Here is a 15506-nt window from a genome sequence, read left to right as displayed (position 1 = left end):
GAATGAGTGATAACAGCTAGCCTGTGAGGTTAGGGGCAAGATGGAGCCAGCCATGCTAGATTTCTCTCACTGTCATAATCTTTGCAAAGGTGTTTTCAAATCTCTATATCTTTTGACCCAAAACTGGTTAGGAACAACACAGAGCAGGTGTGTATGTGACCAGCTGGGTTCATTCTAATTTTTTTTTTTGCAAAGCTTTTTAGTAAAGGGTCAGATAGTGAATATTTTAGCCTTTGTGGGTCACAGAGCCACCCAGTTCTGCCACTGTCACCTGAAAGTGGCCATAAACAACATGGAAATGAACTAGTGTGGCTGAGTTCCAGTAAAACTGTATTTATGAACATAAAAATTTTCATTTTATATAATTTTCACATGTCACAAAATATTTTTCTTTGATCTCTGTCAACCATTAAAAAATGTAAAATTGGGCTGGGTGCGGTGACTCACACCTGTAATCCCAGCACTTTGGGAGGCCGAGGCAGGCAGATCACCTGAGGTCAGGAGTTCGAGACCAGCCTCACAACAAGGTGAAACCCCATTTATACTGAAAATACAAAAATTAGCCAGGCGTGTTGGAGGGCACCTGTAATCCCAGCTACTCAGGAGACTGAGGCAGGAGAATTGCTTGAACCTGGGAGGTGGAGGTTGCAGTGAGCCGAGAGCAAATCACTGCACTCCAGCCTGGGCAACAGAATGAGACTCTGTCTCAAAAAAAAAAAAAAAAAAAAAACCAAAACAACAACTATGTCAAAAAGTAAAATCCCTTCAGGATGTACAAAAGCGAGTGGCAGGCCAGATTTGGATCCCAGACTTTAATTTGTCTGCCCCTGCTAGAGGGTTGATGTCTTTTCTCACAAGGGTTCAACCTTTGGGATCAGGCAGGGAACACAAATTAGGGGCCTGACGCGTTTTCTGTGGAATTGTTGACAGTTTGCTTATTTGAGATCAGATTTCTGACTTACAAAGTTGCCGTGAGAATTAAGCCATATGTCATATGCAAAGTGTTTGATGAGAGGTTGATACAGTTGTGCTTAGAGTTCATTCCTTCTAAATTCCTACATTTAGGAATACTTATTTGAGTGCCTACTATGTCAAGTTCTATGAATATAAAGAACAAATTAAAAAGGGGGGTTCTTAGGATGGTTTCAACTGGAATTGGGGAAGTATGTTAAGTTCTCTCTTAGTACTGGGAGTTTGGGAACATAGCTGCTCTGAGGTCAGGCAATGTTTTCACACCTGCGTCTCCTTAACTATTCAATAGACCATCCAGTGAGAACCTGTACTGTCTTAGCATGCTTTTAATTTTTCCACTCACTATTGGATTCATCTAATTGTGTATTCTTCTGGACATGAGAGAGACTGTTTGGTAAAAATGAGAATTATTTCAGAACTCATTAGTAGAGGATCACAAGGTTCCAGGCGCTCTAAAGGAGAAATTTAGGAAGGAACTTCCCAAGATAAGCATGAAGGTGGCAGAAGCTCCTTCGTTGATAATGGAAAGGGTTAAAGATCAAATCAAAACTATTGACAGGCTCAGGGAAAAATGCTGGCTTGAACCCCAGGTGGCTACAATCCCTCTTTAATGAATTAAAATCTACAGGTACTTAAAGATAATGGAAAGGGTTCCTCGCACTACTTTCAGTGTTTTCAGTTAACTCAAGATGTTCACCTTTACCTGCAAGTATAGAATGTGACCAGGAGGTGGCAGTGGTCCCTAAAGGAAAAGCAGCTTCTATAGCTAGGAGCCTTCCTCGGAGGCCAGGAGGACTTTTCTTACCCTTCACACTAACCAGGAATCCATGAGATGTACATATAGCTATTCCCAAAACACTAAAATGAACACCCACATGTGTGCCATCCTATCTGTAGATCAAATGTGGCACTTACACACATTTAAATAGAAAACTGACCTTGTCGCCAGATGGCAGAGGATACCTGCATGCTTCTGTCAGTCATGGCTCATCCTTCTCAAGGGCTAGCTCTGAACTAGGCACTGTGCTGAGCATCTGCTATGGATTATTCCATTAAATTTTTACAATGCTCCTTTGAGATACATACAACTAGTTTCACCTCCATTTTACAAAGGAAGGAAGGAACTCAGAGAGTTTAATTAACTTGCATGAAAGGAGAGATCCAAACCCAGGCAGTCGGAGCCAAAGCCTGTGCTCTTACCTCCCAAACTTTCCTTCTCATCAGCTTCATTCAATAGCAAACAAACTCCTAGTCTTGGTCCTGGGCCAAGTCTGCTTTTTCTCAGACCAGTGGCGCCTACCTTCAGCACAGACCAGTGCCAAGAAGGGAGATGGTACAACTGAGTTGGAAATTAGGCTGTGTACAATGAAGTGGCTCAGACATGGGGATAAGGGTGGGGTGCTGACAGTGTCTGATAAAAGCACCCACTGGGCCAGGCGCAGTGGCTCAGGCCTGTAATCCTAGCACTTTGGGAGGCCAAGGAGGGTGGATTGCCTGAGCTCAGGAGTTCGAGACGAGCCTGGGCAACAGTGACACACCCATCTCTACTAAAATACAAAAAAAAAAAAAAAAAAAAAATTAGCTGGGCATGGTGGTGTGCACCTGTAGTCCCAGCTACTCGGGAGGCTGAGGCAGGAGAATGGCATGAACCCAGGAGGCGGAGCTTGCAGTGAGCTGAGATCGCGCCACTGCACTGCAGCCTGGGCGACAGAGCGAGACTCCATCTCAAAAAAAAAAAAAAAAAAAAAAAGCACCCACTGTCCCTAAGAGCCAACACATGCTAAAATTCTGGCTCTTGCCAGCTGCTGCCTGGAGAGCACATAGGCATGCGGCCTGCCTTCTAAGTTATCACAAATGTCTACCGAGTTATGCAAATATTCTGGCCTGCCATAAGAACAATCTCCAGCTCCCCATCCTGCAGTTGCAGTGTCTGTTTCCCGACCTCCTGCTGTTCACAAGTACACACACACACACACACACACATTTTACAGAATCACCACAGTACTAAGATGCCCATTTCTATATTGGGTAGAATAAAGCTAAACAGCCAATAAAGTGACCCAGTAAATAATTCAGTGGCTGAAAGAAGATAGAATTTTCTCTCTCACGTTACAGCCCAAGGGGAGCATTTGAGATCTGAAGGCAGATTTGTTCTAAGCAGTCATTTAGAGGCTCAAGCTCTTTCCACCCTGTTGCTCGGTTACCTCCACGACCTTGTTGTCATGGGCATGGTCCAGCCTTAGGAAACTGTAAGGTGCGGTAAAGCATTTATTGAAAATACAGGTGGTTCCACTCCCTGAACCAGTAGCTGTAGCTTCCTTGCCTTGATTGGGACAGACAGCTGACCAACTTCTGAAGATTAGGAAACAGCCATGCCAGGGTTCCTGCTGCTACCATAGTTGCTGGCAAAAGAACAACTCAAACTAAGCCCAAAGCATAAGCTGTTAGAAGCTGATTAAGGGTGCACATCCTCCGTCATTATTCAGTCCGCACCTAGTTTATTCCTTCCCGTAGTTAAAACAGCAAAAGCTATGAGGAGAATAGCTCCAAGGACAGATGGGAGAAACACAGAGGAACTTTCCATTAATCCTGGAAAGGCCTCTGGGTTGCTCGGGAGATCCTCTATATGCACACGAGACAGCATTATCATCTGAATGCTCACAATCCACAAATCCTGCATCTCATGGGAGCAGTGTTCTTGTGCTTAAGAAGGCTCCATCACAGACACATAGAAATACATGTAAAAATAAAGTGACTATGTTCAGATGTCCCTTAGCCATGTTACCTATGTCTCACTCCAGGGCAGCTAAGGAGGGCTTTTCAGAGCCTCTCAGGGTCATGCGGGTGTTTGTACTTGTGGCAGTTTCTCTAATTCTGAGTTTGCAAGCCTTGCAGACTGACCTGAAGAAAATGGCTGTGGCTGTCGAACACGTTTGCCATGTGGTTTAGTCTGGGTTCATTTCAGCTGGTCTGGATTGATTGCGTGCTTATCTCCAGAGCTACCTGCTGCATGGTAGTGACCTTAGCTAAAACTATGGAATGCATTCACTAAAGAGAAATAACGTGTTTTAACCATGAGTTCCTGAGTAGTTTCCCGAAAGGATGTACCAGTCTACCTGCAATGTTTAGTAATCATAATAATTATTATATGCATCTGATGTTGGTGGAGCCTGGGTTGACCTTTGAGCCTGGCCATGTAGCTGGAATGGCCTAGGGGACCAGCTCACTAGAAGAGACCCTCCCTGCAAGTAGACCTGGGTTTCCAGTTCTTATATTCTCTGTGTGAACGCTGATGGTGTCTGAGACCTAGAAACCAAGCATGTCTTGTGTGATTTCAGCAATGGGAAGACAAAGAAGCCTGTGCCTGAGAGCTGCAGATCCCTTTTGATACTCTTCTCTCTCCTGTGGTTGCATTATTGTACCCTTTACCTGTAATAAAGCTGTCTGAGTATAAACTCAGCACCTTAAGTATAACACTTAAGGTAATTAATGTGTAATTAATGCACATATTCTTCTAGATACACCTGCATACTCATATAATGTCACCCAAACCATTAAGTGATTTACTTGGTCCTTGGCCGTCAGTCTGGTACACTGGAAAGGTACAGGCTCATTATAAGGGTATGATGAGGGTTTTCTACCGTAACTCTCTGGACTCCATAAACATCACCAAAGAGAATTCAGATTATCTTTTCTACCTGTGTTTGAGGTGCCACAGCACGAAGCTCACTCCAGGCAGACAGAGGAAAGTGAGCACTGGGCAGGTTGAGGCAAGTATGAATCGTCTTCTGACATCAGACCCCTCCTTGGAAGCTTTATCATTGGTATGCTTAATCCAGTTCCATCTGAGCCTACATCAAAAGTGGAGAAGAATAAGTTTGGGGAGCAAAAATGTGGGAGTGAATTTGGTGCAAGGGGTTCACATTAAAGCATAGCGTTCCAGAAGCCCATTTAAAATGGGTCCTGGGTTTCAAGAGAGTGAGCAGGGCAGGATATTCCCCAGGGAATCACCTGCATAGATGTGAGAGGTGATGCCATGGACCACCTCGCCAAGGAGGAATGCAGACAAAAAAATGGGATGAGCACCTGGGACAGAGCCATGTGGATGAGACAGAAAGATTCAGGCAGAAAGGTCAGAGGGGAGCCAGAGGGCAAGCACACATAACTTTACAAAAAGTAATAACTTGGCCAGGGGTGATGGCTCACACCTGTAATCCCAGCACTTTAGGAGGCCGAGGTGGGTGGATCACCTGAGGTCAGGAGTTTGAGACCAGCCTGTCCAACATGGTGAAACATCTCTACTAAAAATACAAAAATTAGCTGGGTGCATTGGTGGGCACCTGTAATCCCAGCTACTCGGGAGGCTGAGGCAGGAGAATTGCTTGAACTGAGGAGGCTGAGGTTGCAGTCAATGGAGATGATGCCATTGTACTCCAGCCTGGGCAACAGAGCAAGATTCTGTCTCAAAAAAAACAAAACAAAAACAAAAGTAATAAATTATTAAGAGGAAATTCACATAACATTAACCATTGTAAAGCAGACAATTCAGTACATTCACAATGTTATACAACCACCACCTCTAGTTCCAAAACCTTTTCATTATCCCAAACGGAAATCCTGTGCTGTGTCCTGTAAATGGTCACTCCCCATTCCCCTCACTTCCAGCTTCTGGCAACCACTAAGCTGCTTTCTGTCCATGAATTTGCCTATTGTGCACATTGCACATAAAAAGAATCATACAATATGTGCCCTTTTGTGAATGAGCTTCTTTCTCCTGGTATAATGCTTTCAAGGTTCATCCATGTTGTAACATGAATCAGTACTTCATTCCTTTTGATGGCTGAATAATATTCTATCATATGGATAGACCACATTTTGTCTCTCCATACTCTGTTGGTGGGCACTTGGGTTGTTTCCACTGTTTGGCTATTGTGAACAGTGCTGAAAACATGGGTGTACATGTACTTATTTGAATCCCTTTTTTCCATTCTTTTGGGTGTATACCTAGGAATGGAATTGTGAGGTCATATGGTAATTTTCTGTTTAACTTCATACATAACTTTCAAGCTCAGCCGCATCAGTGGTTGGCAATTAGCAGAAGGTTGTTGGAGAGAACTGTCAGTCAGCTGAGAGTCCTATCCCCATAAAGAGCGGGTAGTAGGGGATGCCTGCCTCATTTCAAGCTGTGGGAAAGAGGTTTTCAAAAGGGCCCCTCAAGCAGCTTTTATTTGTTCCTTGTAAATTGGAGAACATGACACACCTGAGAACTCCAAAGGGCTCCAGGTCATAGCTGACGGTGTCCCTAATGGCTGCATGAGGTTGGCCTCCTCTCCTGAGTTTGTGAGCACAAAGCGTGTGTGCGACCCATGAAGCAGAGAGGGGCTTCGCATTTAAGACGGATGGTGTAAGATTTTCTTAGATCCTGGTTACAACCACTGCCTTGGAGGGGTGAGGTGTGGAGCAAGAGCAAAACCAAGCTGGTGGTTGACTCCTGCATGCCGAGGAGCTGCAGATGGATTCTAAGCAACCAGGAAAAGCAGAGATGCCTCCTCCCATGTCCAGGGAGGATCCCATCCATTAGAGGGTGAATTTCCAAAATGAGGAAAGAAAAAGTGTCAGCATTTAATTCCTTCCCCGTGCATCTCATGACAGTATTACTCAAGTAAGGTCTTACCCCACCTCCCTCCCAGTTATTGTACACTCCCAACCCTGGAGAGGATGAAACTTCTCTAAGTAACTTGGGATGAGAGCTAGAAGCTCAAGTTGGGAGAGCAGTTAACCAAGCTTCCCGTCCTTCCTCACTGCAGACGTCCAGCCCAGAGCTCCTGAGAAAGAAGTTGGAAGGCTTTTTTGTTTTTAAACTTGTGCTGGGCAGGACTTACTAAGTTCTGAACTGAACGAGTGGTTTTCATTCCTATGAGTGACACACCCAGCCATGAATTTCATCCAAGGCCTTGGAAGGTAAAAATGAAGTTGTTTATAATTAATTATCTCCTGTTATGGAGTAAATGTTTGCATACCCCAAAATTCATATGTTGAAATCCTGAACCCCAATCTGGTGATATTAGGAGATGGGGTATTTGGGAGGTGATTGGGTCATGAGGATGGAGACCTCATGAATGGCACTGGTGTTCTTATAGAAGAGACCTCAGGGAAAAAAAAAGAAAATAAAAAAGGGACCCCAGAGAGATCTCTTGATCCTTCCACCATGTGAGGACACAGCTAGAAGATGGCCATCTATGAACAGGAAGCAGGCCCCCATTAGACACTGAGTTTACGAGTGCATTGATCTTTCACTTCCCAGCCTCTAGAACTTTCAGAAACAGATTTCTGCTGTTTATAAGCCACCCAGTCTACGGTATTCAATTATGGCAGCCTGAACTGACTCAGACATATCCCAGAAGTTGTACCTGTTCCAAGTGGTTAAATTTTTGTTACTTACCCTCCTTAAGAACAAAGCTCGTGACTTCCTCTGTATCTGTTGCTTTTGTACCAGAGTCTGGCATGCGGAGACACTGAGTACATGTTCTCTCTTTGTGCATAAACTCTGTTTACTTCCTCATCAAGCACTCCAGCTAGAACTCAGCAAGCAAACACAAGGCGTGCTTCACAGCCCTAGGCCTGGAGGCTAGTGCAGCAAAGGGTGAGACGTTCTGTGCCCTTCCTATGGGGATAGGTAGGGAGTGAATCTTTTACCCTGCCACCTCCTTTCCCCCGTCAGCAGAGACTAACAGAATGGACATTCTGTAGACTGGATAGGAAAATGGAGCTGAAAGTTACTTATCTTGCAAAAATGTCATAATCTCCCCAAAACTAGTAAGCAATTCTCTGTATCTCTGTCCAAATGCTTGGGACACTAAGGCGGATTTTTTTTTTTTTTTTTTTTTTTTTTACTCAAAAAAGAAGAAATGTTTACAAGGGAAAATCTACCAAATGTGACTTCTCCATACTGATCACCTATTAAGGCAGGGGGTAGACTCTATCACAAATGGTGGTTTTCAAAGTTGAGTGTGCATCAGAATCCTATGGAGGGCTTGCTAAAACGGACTGCTGGCCCTCGCCTCTTGAGTTTCTCAGTCAACAGGTCTGGGTGGGGCCAAATAATTTTCATTTTGGACATGTTTCCAGGTGACACCGATGCTGCTGGCCTGCAGAACACACTTTAGAGCCCCTGAGTGAGACATAGGAGATTTGTTGGGATTCAAAATCACTCTGAAATTAACCACCCTAAAATTTTTAAAGTGTCTGAAAAATACCCTGAAAATAACTCTTTGCCCACCCTCCTCACCTCTGGCTAAATACCGGAGAGAGGTTTTCCAGGAATTTCTTGCCCAAATCATTCCAGGCCCTTGCCCTGAAGCCTGCCTCGTTGTAATCACTGCATTCTCTCTGATCTTCATATGACTTCCAGTTCATCTCAAGAATAATGCTGAAATTAGAGAAACTCCAAGACATGAAGTCATCAGCACACTTCTGGTTCTATGTAATGATGAAAGGCAGACAGGTCAGCCCTAGTGCGGAAGCTCAGGGTTTTCCAAAGCTTTGGGATGAGGAAGCTGCATCCCAAAAGAGGGTCCCCTCTGAGATGGTTCTCAAGGATACAGCAGGGCCTACCTGTTGGTAGGAGGGACAAAAGGGTCTTCTGGCCTACAGTCTTTTTCAAAGACTCATCTGGGTGACTTCCTTGCCTTCTACTCACAGAGCTGGTGTGATAAAATACGCATGGGGCTGCCTCCCCCATAGGACCCTCCCCAACCCCTTCTCCCCACCATGGGAACTCAAGTGGAATATAAGAGTGGCACCCAAAGGAGGAGGGACATGAAGATTCCCACAAGTTCTGTACTCAGCCTCACAGAGAAGCCTCTATCCATTGAGCACGTTTGTGCCTCAGTTTATAATCAGTGTGGTCCTAAGGCAGTGGGTCTCAATGCTGAATCTTAGAATTCTAGAATAACCAGAGGGAGCTTTCAAAAAATACCCATGCTTGAAACCAGCTCACCCAGACAGGCATCTGTAAAAAAAGAGGGGTGGGGAGATTTAAAGAGAAATGGAAGCAAATGTCCACGAAAGGATGTGTAAAATGAACAACGCTTACTGTATGCATATAGCAAAAAAGTAGAAACAGGAGAATGGAAAAATAAATTGTAGTCAATTACTGGGAAGAGACTGAAGGCGACTTTCTAGAATGCTCAAAATGTATATCTTGATCTGTGTGTGTATGTATCTGTATCTATGAAAATAAGCAGATATAGATGTATATATAGATACAGATATGGTTTGACTGTGTCCTCACCCAAATGTCAACTTTTTTTTTTTTTTTAGATGGAGTCTTACTGTATCACTCTGTTGCCCAGGCTGGAGTGCAGTGGCGTGATCTCGGTTCACTGCAACCTCCGCCTCCTGGGTTCAAGCGATTATCCTGCCTCAGCCTCCCGAGTAGCTAGGACTACAGGTACAGGCCACCACGCCTGGCTAATTTTTGTATTTTTAGTAGAGACAGGGTTTCACCATGTTGGCCAGGCTGGTCTTGAACTCCTGACCTCAAGTGATCTGCCTGCCTTGGCCTCCCAAAGTGCTGGGATTACACCTGTGAGCCACCATGCCCAGCCCCAAATCTCATCTTGAATTGTAGCTCCCATAATCCCCACGTGTCATGGAAGTGAGCCAGTGGGAGGTAATTGAATCATGGGGGTGGGTTTTTCTTGTGCTGTTCTCGTGATAGTGAGTAAGTCTCACAACATCTGATGGTTTTATAAAGGGCAGTTCCCCTCCACTTGCTGTCTTGCCTGCTGCCATGTAAGATGTGCCTTTGTTCTTCCTTTACCTTCTGCCATGATTGTGAGGCTTTCCCAGCCATATGGTACTGTAAGTCTATTAAATCTCTTTCTCTTTATAAATTACCCACTCTTGGGTATTTCTTCATAGCAGTATGAAAATGGACTAATACATATATAATACATAATAATTAACACATAAGCTATACTCAAGATTAACACACTTCCCACACTTTACATAGTTTATGCCTTGATCAACAGAAACAATGCCAGTGCTCAAGCCCTACTTCAGAGATTGTCATTTAATTGAATATTTTCCAAGCTTCCTGATGATTCTCTTGTGCAATCAATGTTGAGAAACACTGTCTCAGAGGATAGGGCCACCTTGGTCTGGGCCTGAGGCTAGAGAAACAAAAAGAGGCCTTGTAGGCCATCTAAGACTGGCTGGACTCATCAGGGTTTTGCCATAGTACACACTTGTTTGGAATTTCCTCTGCACATGCACCCTTTGGGGACTGGTAGTGGTACCTGACTGGTCAGGGGTCTTCTCATTGATCTTGTTAATTTGTGGCAATGCTCAGCAGAGAGGATCCTGGGATTTGCGGGGGGCATCCCCACAGCCCTCAGGTTGTGAATGCAGCCACTGGTATCATGAACAGTGCTTTAAAAGGAGAGCAAGGCTCCAGTCTTGGGGGAGAATCCAGCAAGTGCAATCTGAAGCTGGCAGAGAAAGGGACCCATGGCAAGAGAGAGACAGGTCTCGCTCTTAGAACCCTCCCACCACGAGAGCACCTGCATTTCCCTTTTTTTTTTTGTGGTGGAGTCCTGCTCTGTTGCCCAGACTGGAGTGCAGTGGCAAGATCTTGGCCCACTGCAACCTCCACCTCTCAGGTTCAAGCTATTTTCTTGCCTTAGCCTCCTGAGTAGCTGGGATTACAGGCACACACCACCATACCCGGCTAATTTCATATTTTTAGTAGAGACGGGGTTTCACCATGTTTGCTAGGCTGCTCTTGAACTCCTGACTTCAGGTGATCCGCCCGCCTCTGCCTCCCAAAGTGCTGGGATTACAGGTGTGAGCCACCATGCCCATCACACCTGCACTTCTTGTAAAGAGAAGCAGTTCCTGCATTGGGAGAAAATGTGCTAATCTGGATCTGGGGCTGATACTGATTTTGAGAGCCAGCTCGCCCCCCCCTAAAAACATTTGGGGTTTGGGTTGGCAGAAGACAGCATTTGCTATGACCAGCTTTTTCCTCCTTCTCCTATTTCTCAGCCAGGGCTCGGGGGCTGGTGTGCTACCAAGTCTTAATTATGATCCTGGATTTGAGGAATTCAGGGGGTGGATTCACACAGGATGGGGGAGTTATCAGTGAGCAGACAGAGGAGAAATACAAGGATTAATAACACAGAATAAATCATGGTTAATTACTGGGAAGAGACTGAAGGCAACTTCAGTGGGTGTATCATCTTATTGGATGGAATTGGAGGGGGAAATTTAATGTAACTGTCACAAACACAAGGCCAAGAAAAAATATTACAAGTTCAGTTCCTTGAACTTTCTGTTTCTAGGAAGTGTGTTGTTCATTAGCTGTGGGAGAAACACAGTCACAGCTGGCGAAAGCTTTCAGAATTTATGTGCAGACAGAAAATGCTGGAAGTCATGACTGAGTCTTTCTCAATAAGGAAGTGGTCTGAAGGAATGTTTGTGAAGAATGTGGAGGGTCAACCAGTGCCTGAGAGGCTGGGGAAAGGTGAGGTTTTATGAAGAATTTAGGAAAAGTCTTAGGATTCTCTCTGGCCTCCAGTTAGAAGCAGCAATTTCACCATTGGCAGTTTCAGTTGAAAAATATTTGGAGGGTGGATTTCCCAGCTATGATGTTATAAAAATAAATGAAGGCAGGGAGTCAGGAGGAGATAGTTTAACGTTAAGAGTTTAGACTCAAAAAAAAAAAAAAAAGGCCAGGTGCAGTGGTTCACACCTATAATCCCAGCACTTTGGGAAGCTGAGGCGGACAGATCACCTGAGGTCAGGAGTTTGAGACCAGCTGGCCAATATGGTGAAACCCCACCTCTACTAAAAATACAAAAATTAGCCAGGCGTGGTAGTTCGTGCCTGTAATCTCAGCTACTCAGGAGGCTGAGGCAGGAGAATTGCTTGAACCTGGGAGGCGGAAGTTGTAGTGAGCCAAGATCTCGCCACTGCACTCCAGCCTGGACCACAGACCACAGCAAGACTCCGTTTCAATAATAATAATAGTAGTAAAAAAGAGTTCAGACTCTGGTATATGGCTTGTGGCTGCCTGAGTTTGCTGTTCCCTTGTGCAATTTGCTAGCTGTGCCACCTTAAGCAAGTGATATCACCTTGTTAGACTTTTTACCTTCAATATGGGGCACCCTACTCACAAGCTGGGGTGCAGGGATTTTTAAACAAATAACATGAACAGAAGAAGCATCCTTTCAGGAAGAACCTGAGGCTGGAGGTGCCACTGGAGAAGATTTATAGTTTTTCCAGACTAAAAGAATTGTTCAAGTTATTTGTTGTTTGTTTGCTTGTTTTTGTTTTTGCAGCCTAAAATAAAACTTTCAAATACAATAATAAAAAAAAAAAAGAATTGCAGATGCTTCTCTCAAAACCCAAGAAAACCAAGTAAAAATTAATGTTTTTCAAATATGAAAGATCAAAACAGGGACCAGACATCAAGTATTGCTCTGGGACGGGCCTGAATCAATTTATGAGTTAATTTTTCCAAGGTTAAGGATATGCCCAGAAGGAAAAATACGGAATCACAGACACAGTCTGTGTGGTCTGTGCCTTTCTCCAAAGATGACTTCCAGGACTTCACTATTTAAAGGGGAAAAGCGGCTGGAGGGGAAAAAGGGAGGGTCTGGAAATCCACAAGTTGGAAGGGAAAAGGAGAAGGTAGGGGAATAGTCAATTATGGATTTGTTTCGCAATCAGTAACTGAGTGTTTACATAAGATAAGGCGAAAGTGAAGTAGCTGCCTGTGGAGATATTTAACCTTTTATCTGTGCTATCTGTTTAGGAACAAAAGGAAAGGCAGTTTCATTGTATGACTCAGCTTTTAGCCGTTTTTTTTTTTTTTTTTTTTTTTTTTGAGAAGAGTCTGGCTCTGTCGCCCAGGCTGGAGTGCAGTGGCGCAATCTCGGCTCACTGCAGGCCATTCTCCTGCCTCAGCCTCCCTAGTAGCTGGGACTACAGGCGCCCGCCACCACGCCCGGCTAATTTTTTGTATTTTTATTAGAGACGGGGTTTCACCGTGTTAGCCAGGATGGTCTCGATCTCCTTACCTCGTGATCCGCCCATCTCGGCCTCCCAAAGTGCTGGGATTACAGGTGTGAGCCACGGCGCCCGGCCGAGGTCCTGCGTTTTCATTTCCTTTCACAGCATTAAGTAGTGGCCATGACCCAACCCCTCTCTGAGGCAGTTTCTCCCACCACCACGGGGACATGTCCTGGATGGGTGTGACATTCCGAGGGAATTTGACTCTAGCTCCCCAAAGAGGTAAGGAGCTGGACTTCTTAGTTCCCTTCTCTCTACTCATCCCCACCAACCTCCCCCTGGCCGCTGTAGGGAATCTCCCTCCACACACACATGCACACACAGGTACTAATGAAGTCCTAGTTTGTGAGTGAGCAGGGACCTTGGAATAAGTCCTTTCCTAAGGTAGGGTCTTAAGTTGCTATCCCCCTAGGAGCCTGAGTGCCTAGAGGGAGGGCGAGGAGACAGCCACAGGCAAGTTGCAATATTTTCTCTACATATTCTGCCTGGAATCAGGATGCTCAGGAAACGGCCGGGCACGGTGGCTCACGCCTGTAATCCTGGCACTTTGGGAGGCCAAGGTGGGCGGATCAGGAGGCCAGGAATTCAAGACCAGCCTGGCCAACATGGTGAAACCCCGTCTCTACTAATAATACAAAAATTAGCCAGGCGTGGTGGCACATGCCTATAATCCCAGCTATTCAGGAGGCTGAGGCAGGAGAATCGCTTAAACCAGGGAGGTGGAGGTTGCAGTGGGCCGAGATGGCGCCACTGAGGGAAAAAAAAAAAAGACTCAGGAAAGAAGTTTTGGACTTAGAAAGTGGCTGGAGTTTTGTGTTGTATTTTTTTGTATTTTTAGTTGGGATGGAGTTATAACCATGTTGGCCAGGCTGCTCAAACTCCTGACCTCAGGTGATCCACCCAGCTCGGCCTCCCAGAGTGCTGGGATTACAGGCGTGAGCCACCGCACCAGGCCAGGATTCTGGTTTCTATGACCCACCTTAGAAAAGAGGCATTCTAGTTTCTATGGTAGCCCTGGGGGAGAATGGCACTGAGAGACAGGAGGGCAGGAGAAGGTCAGAGAAAAGTTTTTGCTTCTGAGGCCTTCTCTTGGGGGCACTGTTTTCTGAGCCACAATAGGGACATTCAGTGTTTGTATGGAGCTCATTCCCTCTTCTCCTCTCCATGGAATTAAACACCTGACTAAGGCCGGACACTATGGCTCACGTCTGTAATCCCAGCTCTTTAAGAGGCTGAGACAGGTGGATCACTTGAGCTAAGGAGTCCGAGACCAGCCTGGGCAACATATTAAGACCCTGTCTCTACAAAAAATACAAACATGGCTGGGCGCGGTGGCTCACGCCTGTAATCTCAACACTTTGGGAGGCCGAGGCAGGCAGATCACGAGGTCAGGAGATCAACACCATCCTGGCTAACATGATGAAACCCCGTATTTACTAAAAATACAAAAAATTAGCCGGGCGTGGTGGTGGGCGCCTGTAGTCCCAGCAACTTCAGAGGCTGAGGCAGGAGAATGGCATGAACCTGGGAGGCGGAGCTTGCAGTGAGCCGAGATTGCGCCACTGAACTCCAGCCTGGGCAACAGAACGAGAGACTCTGTCTCAAAAAAAAAAAAAAAAAAAAAAAAAAAAATACAAACATTAGCTGGCTGTGGTGGTATGCATGGATAGTTCCAGCTACTCAGGAGGCTGAGGTGGGAGGATCGCTTGAGCCTGGGAGGTTGAGGCTGCAGTGAGTTGTGATCGCACCACTGCACTCCAGCCTGGGTAACAGAATGAAACCCTGTCTCAAAAAAAAAAAAAAAGAAAAAAAAAAAAGAAAACACCACATACACACATACCCCACTTGACTAGTTCTTCTCAAAGCCAAAGGGGAAAGAGGGAGGGCAAAGAACCTTTCTTCTTCTTTTTTTTTTTTTTGAGACAGAGTCTTGCTCTGTCGCCCAGGCTGGAGTGCAGTGGCAGGATCTTGACTCACCACAACCTCCGCCTCCCGGGTTCAACTGATTCTCCTCGACTCAGCCTCCTAAGTAGCTGGGATTACAGGCGTGAGCCACCAAGCCCGGCTAATTTTTGTATTTTCGGTAGGGATGGGGTTTCATCATGTTGGTCAGGCTGGTCTGGAACTCCTAACCTCGGGTGATCCACCTGCCTTGGCCCCCCAAAGTGCTGGGATTACAGGCGTGAGTCACCGCACCCAGCAGAACCTTTCTTTTAAAGATGGTAGTGTCGGCCAGGAGAGGTGGCTTACGCCTGTAATCCCAGCACTTTGGGAGGCCAAGGCAGGTGGATCACCTGAGGTCAGGAGTTCGAGACCAGCCTGACCAACATGGCGAAACCCCGTCTCCACTGAAAATATAAAAAGTAGCTGGGCATGGTGGCATGCACCTGTAATCCCAGTCACTCGGGTGGCTGAGGCAGGAGAATCGCTTGAACCCCGGAGTCGGAGGTTGTAGT

The sequence above is a fragment of the Pan troglodytes genome, chromosome 11 (assembly GCF_028858775.2).
Source record: "Pan troglodytes isolate AG18354 chromosome 11, NHGRI_mPanTro3-v2.0_pri, whole genome shotgun sequence".
Classification (NCBI taxonomy): domain Eukaryota; kingdom Metazoa; phylum Chordata; class Mammalia; order Primates; family Hominidae; genus Pan; species Pan troglodytes.
The sequence above is the reverse complement of the archived record's forward strand: the minus strand, read 5'-3'. Positions refer to the sequence as shown.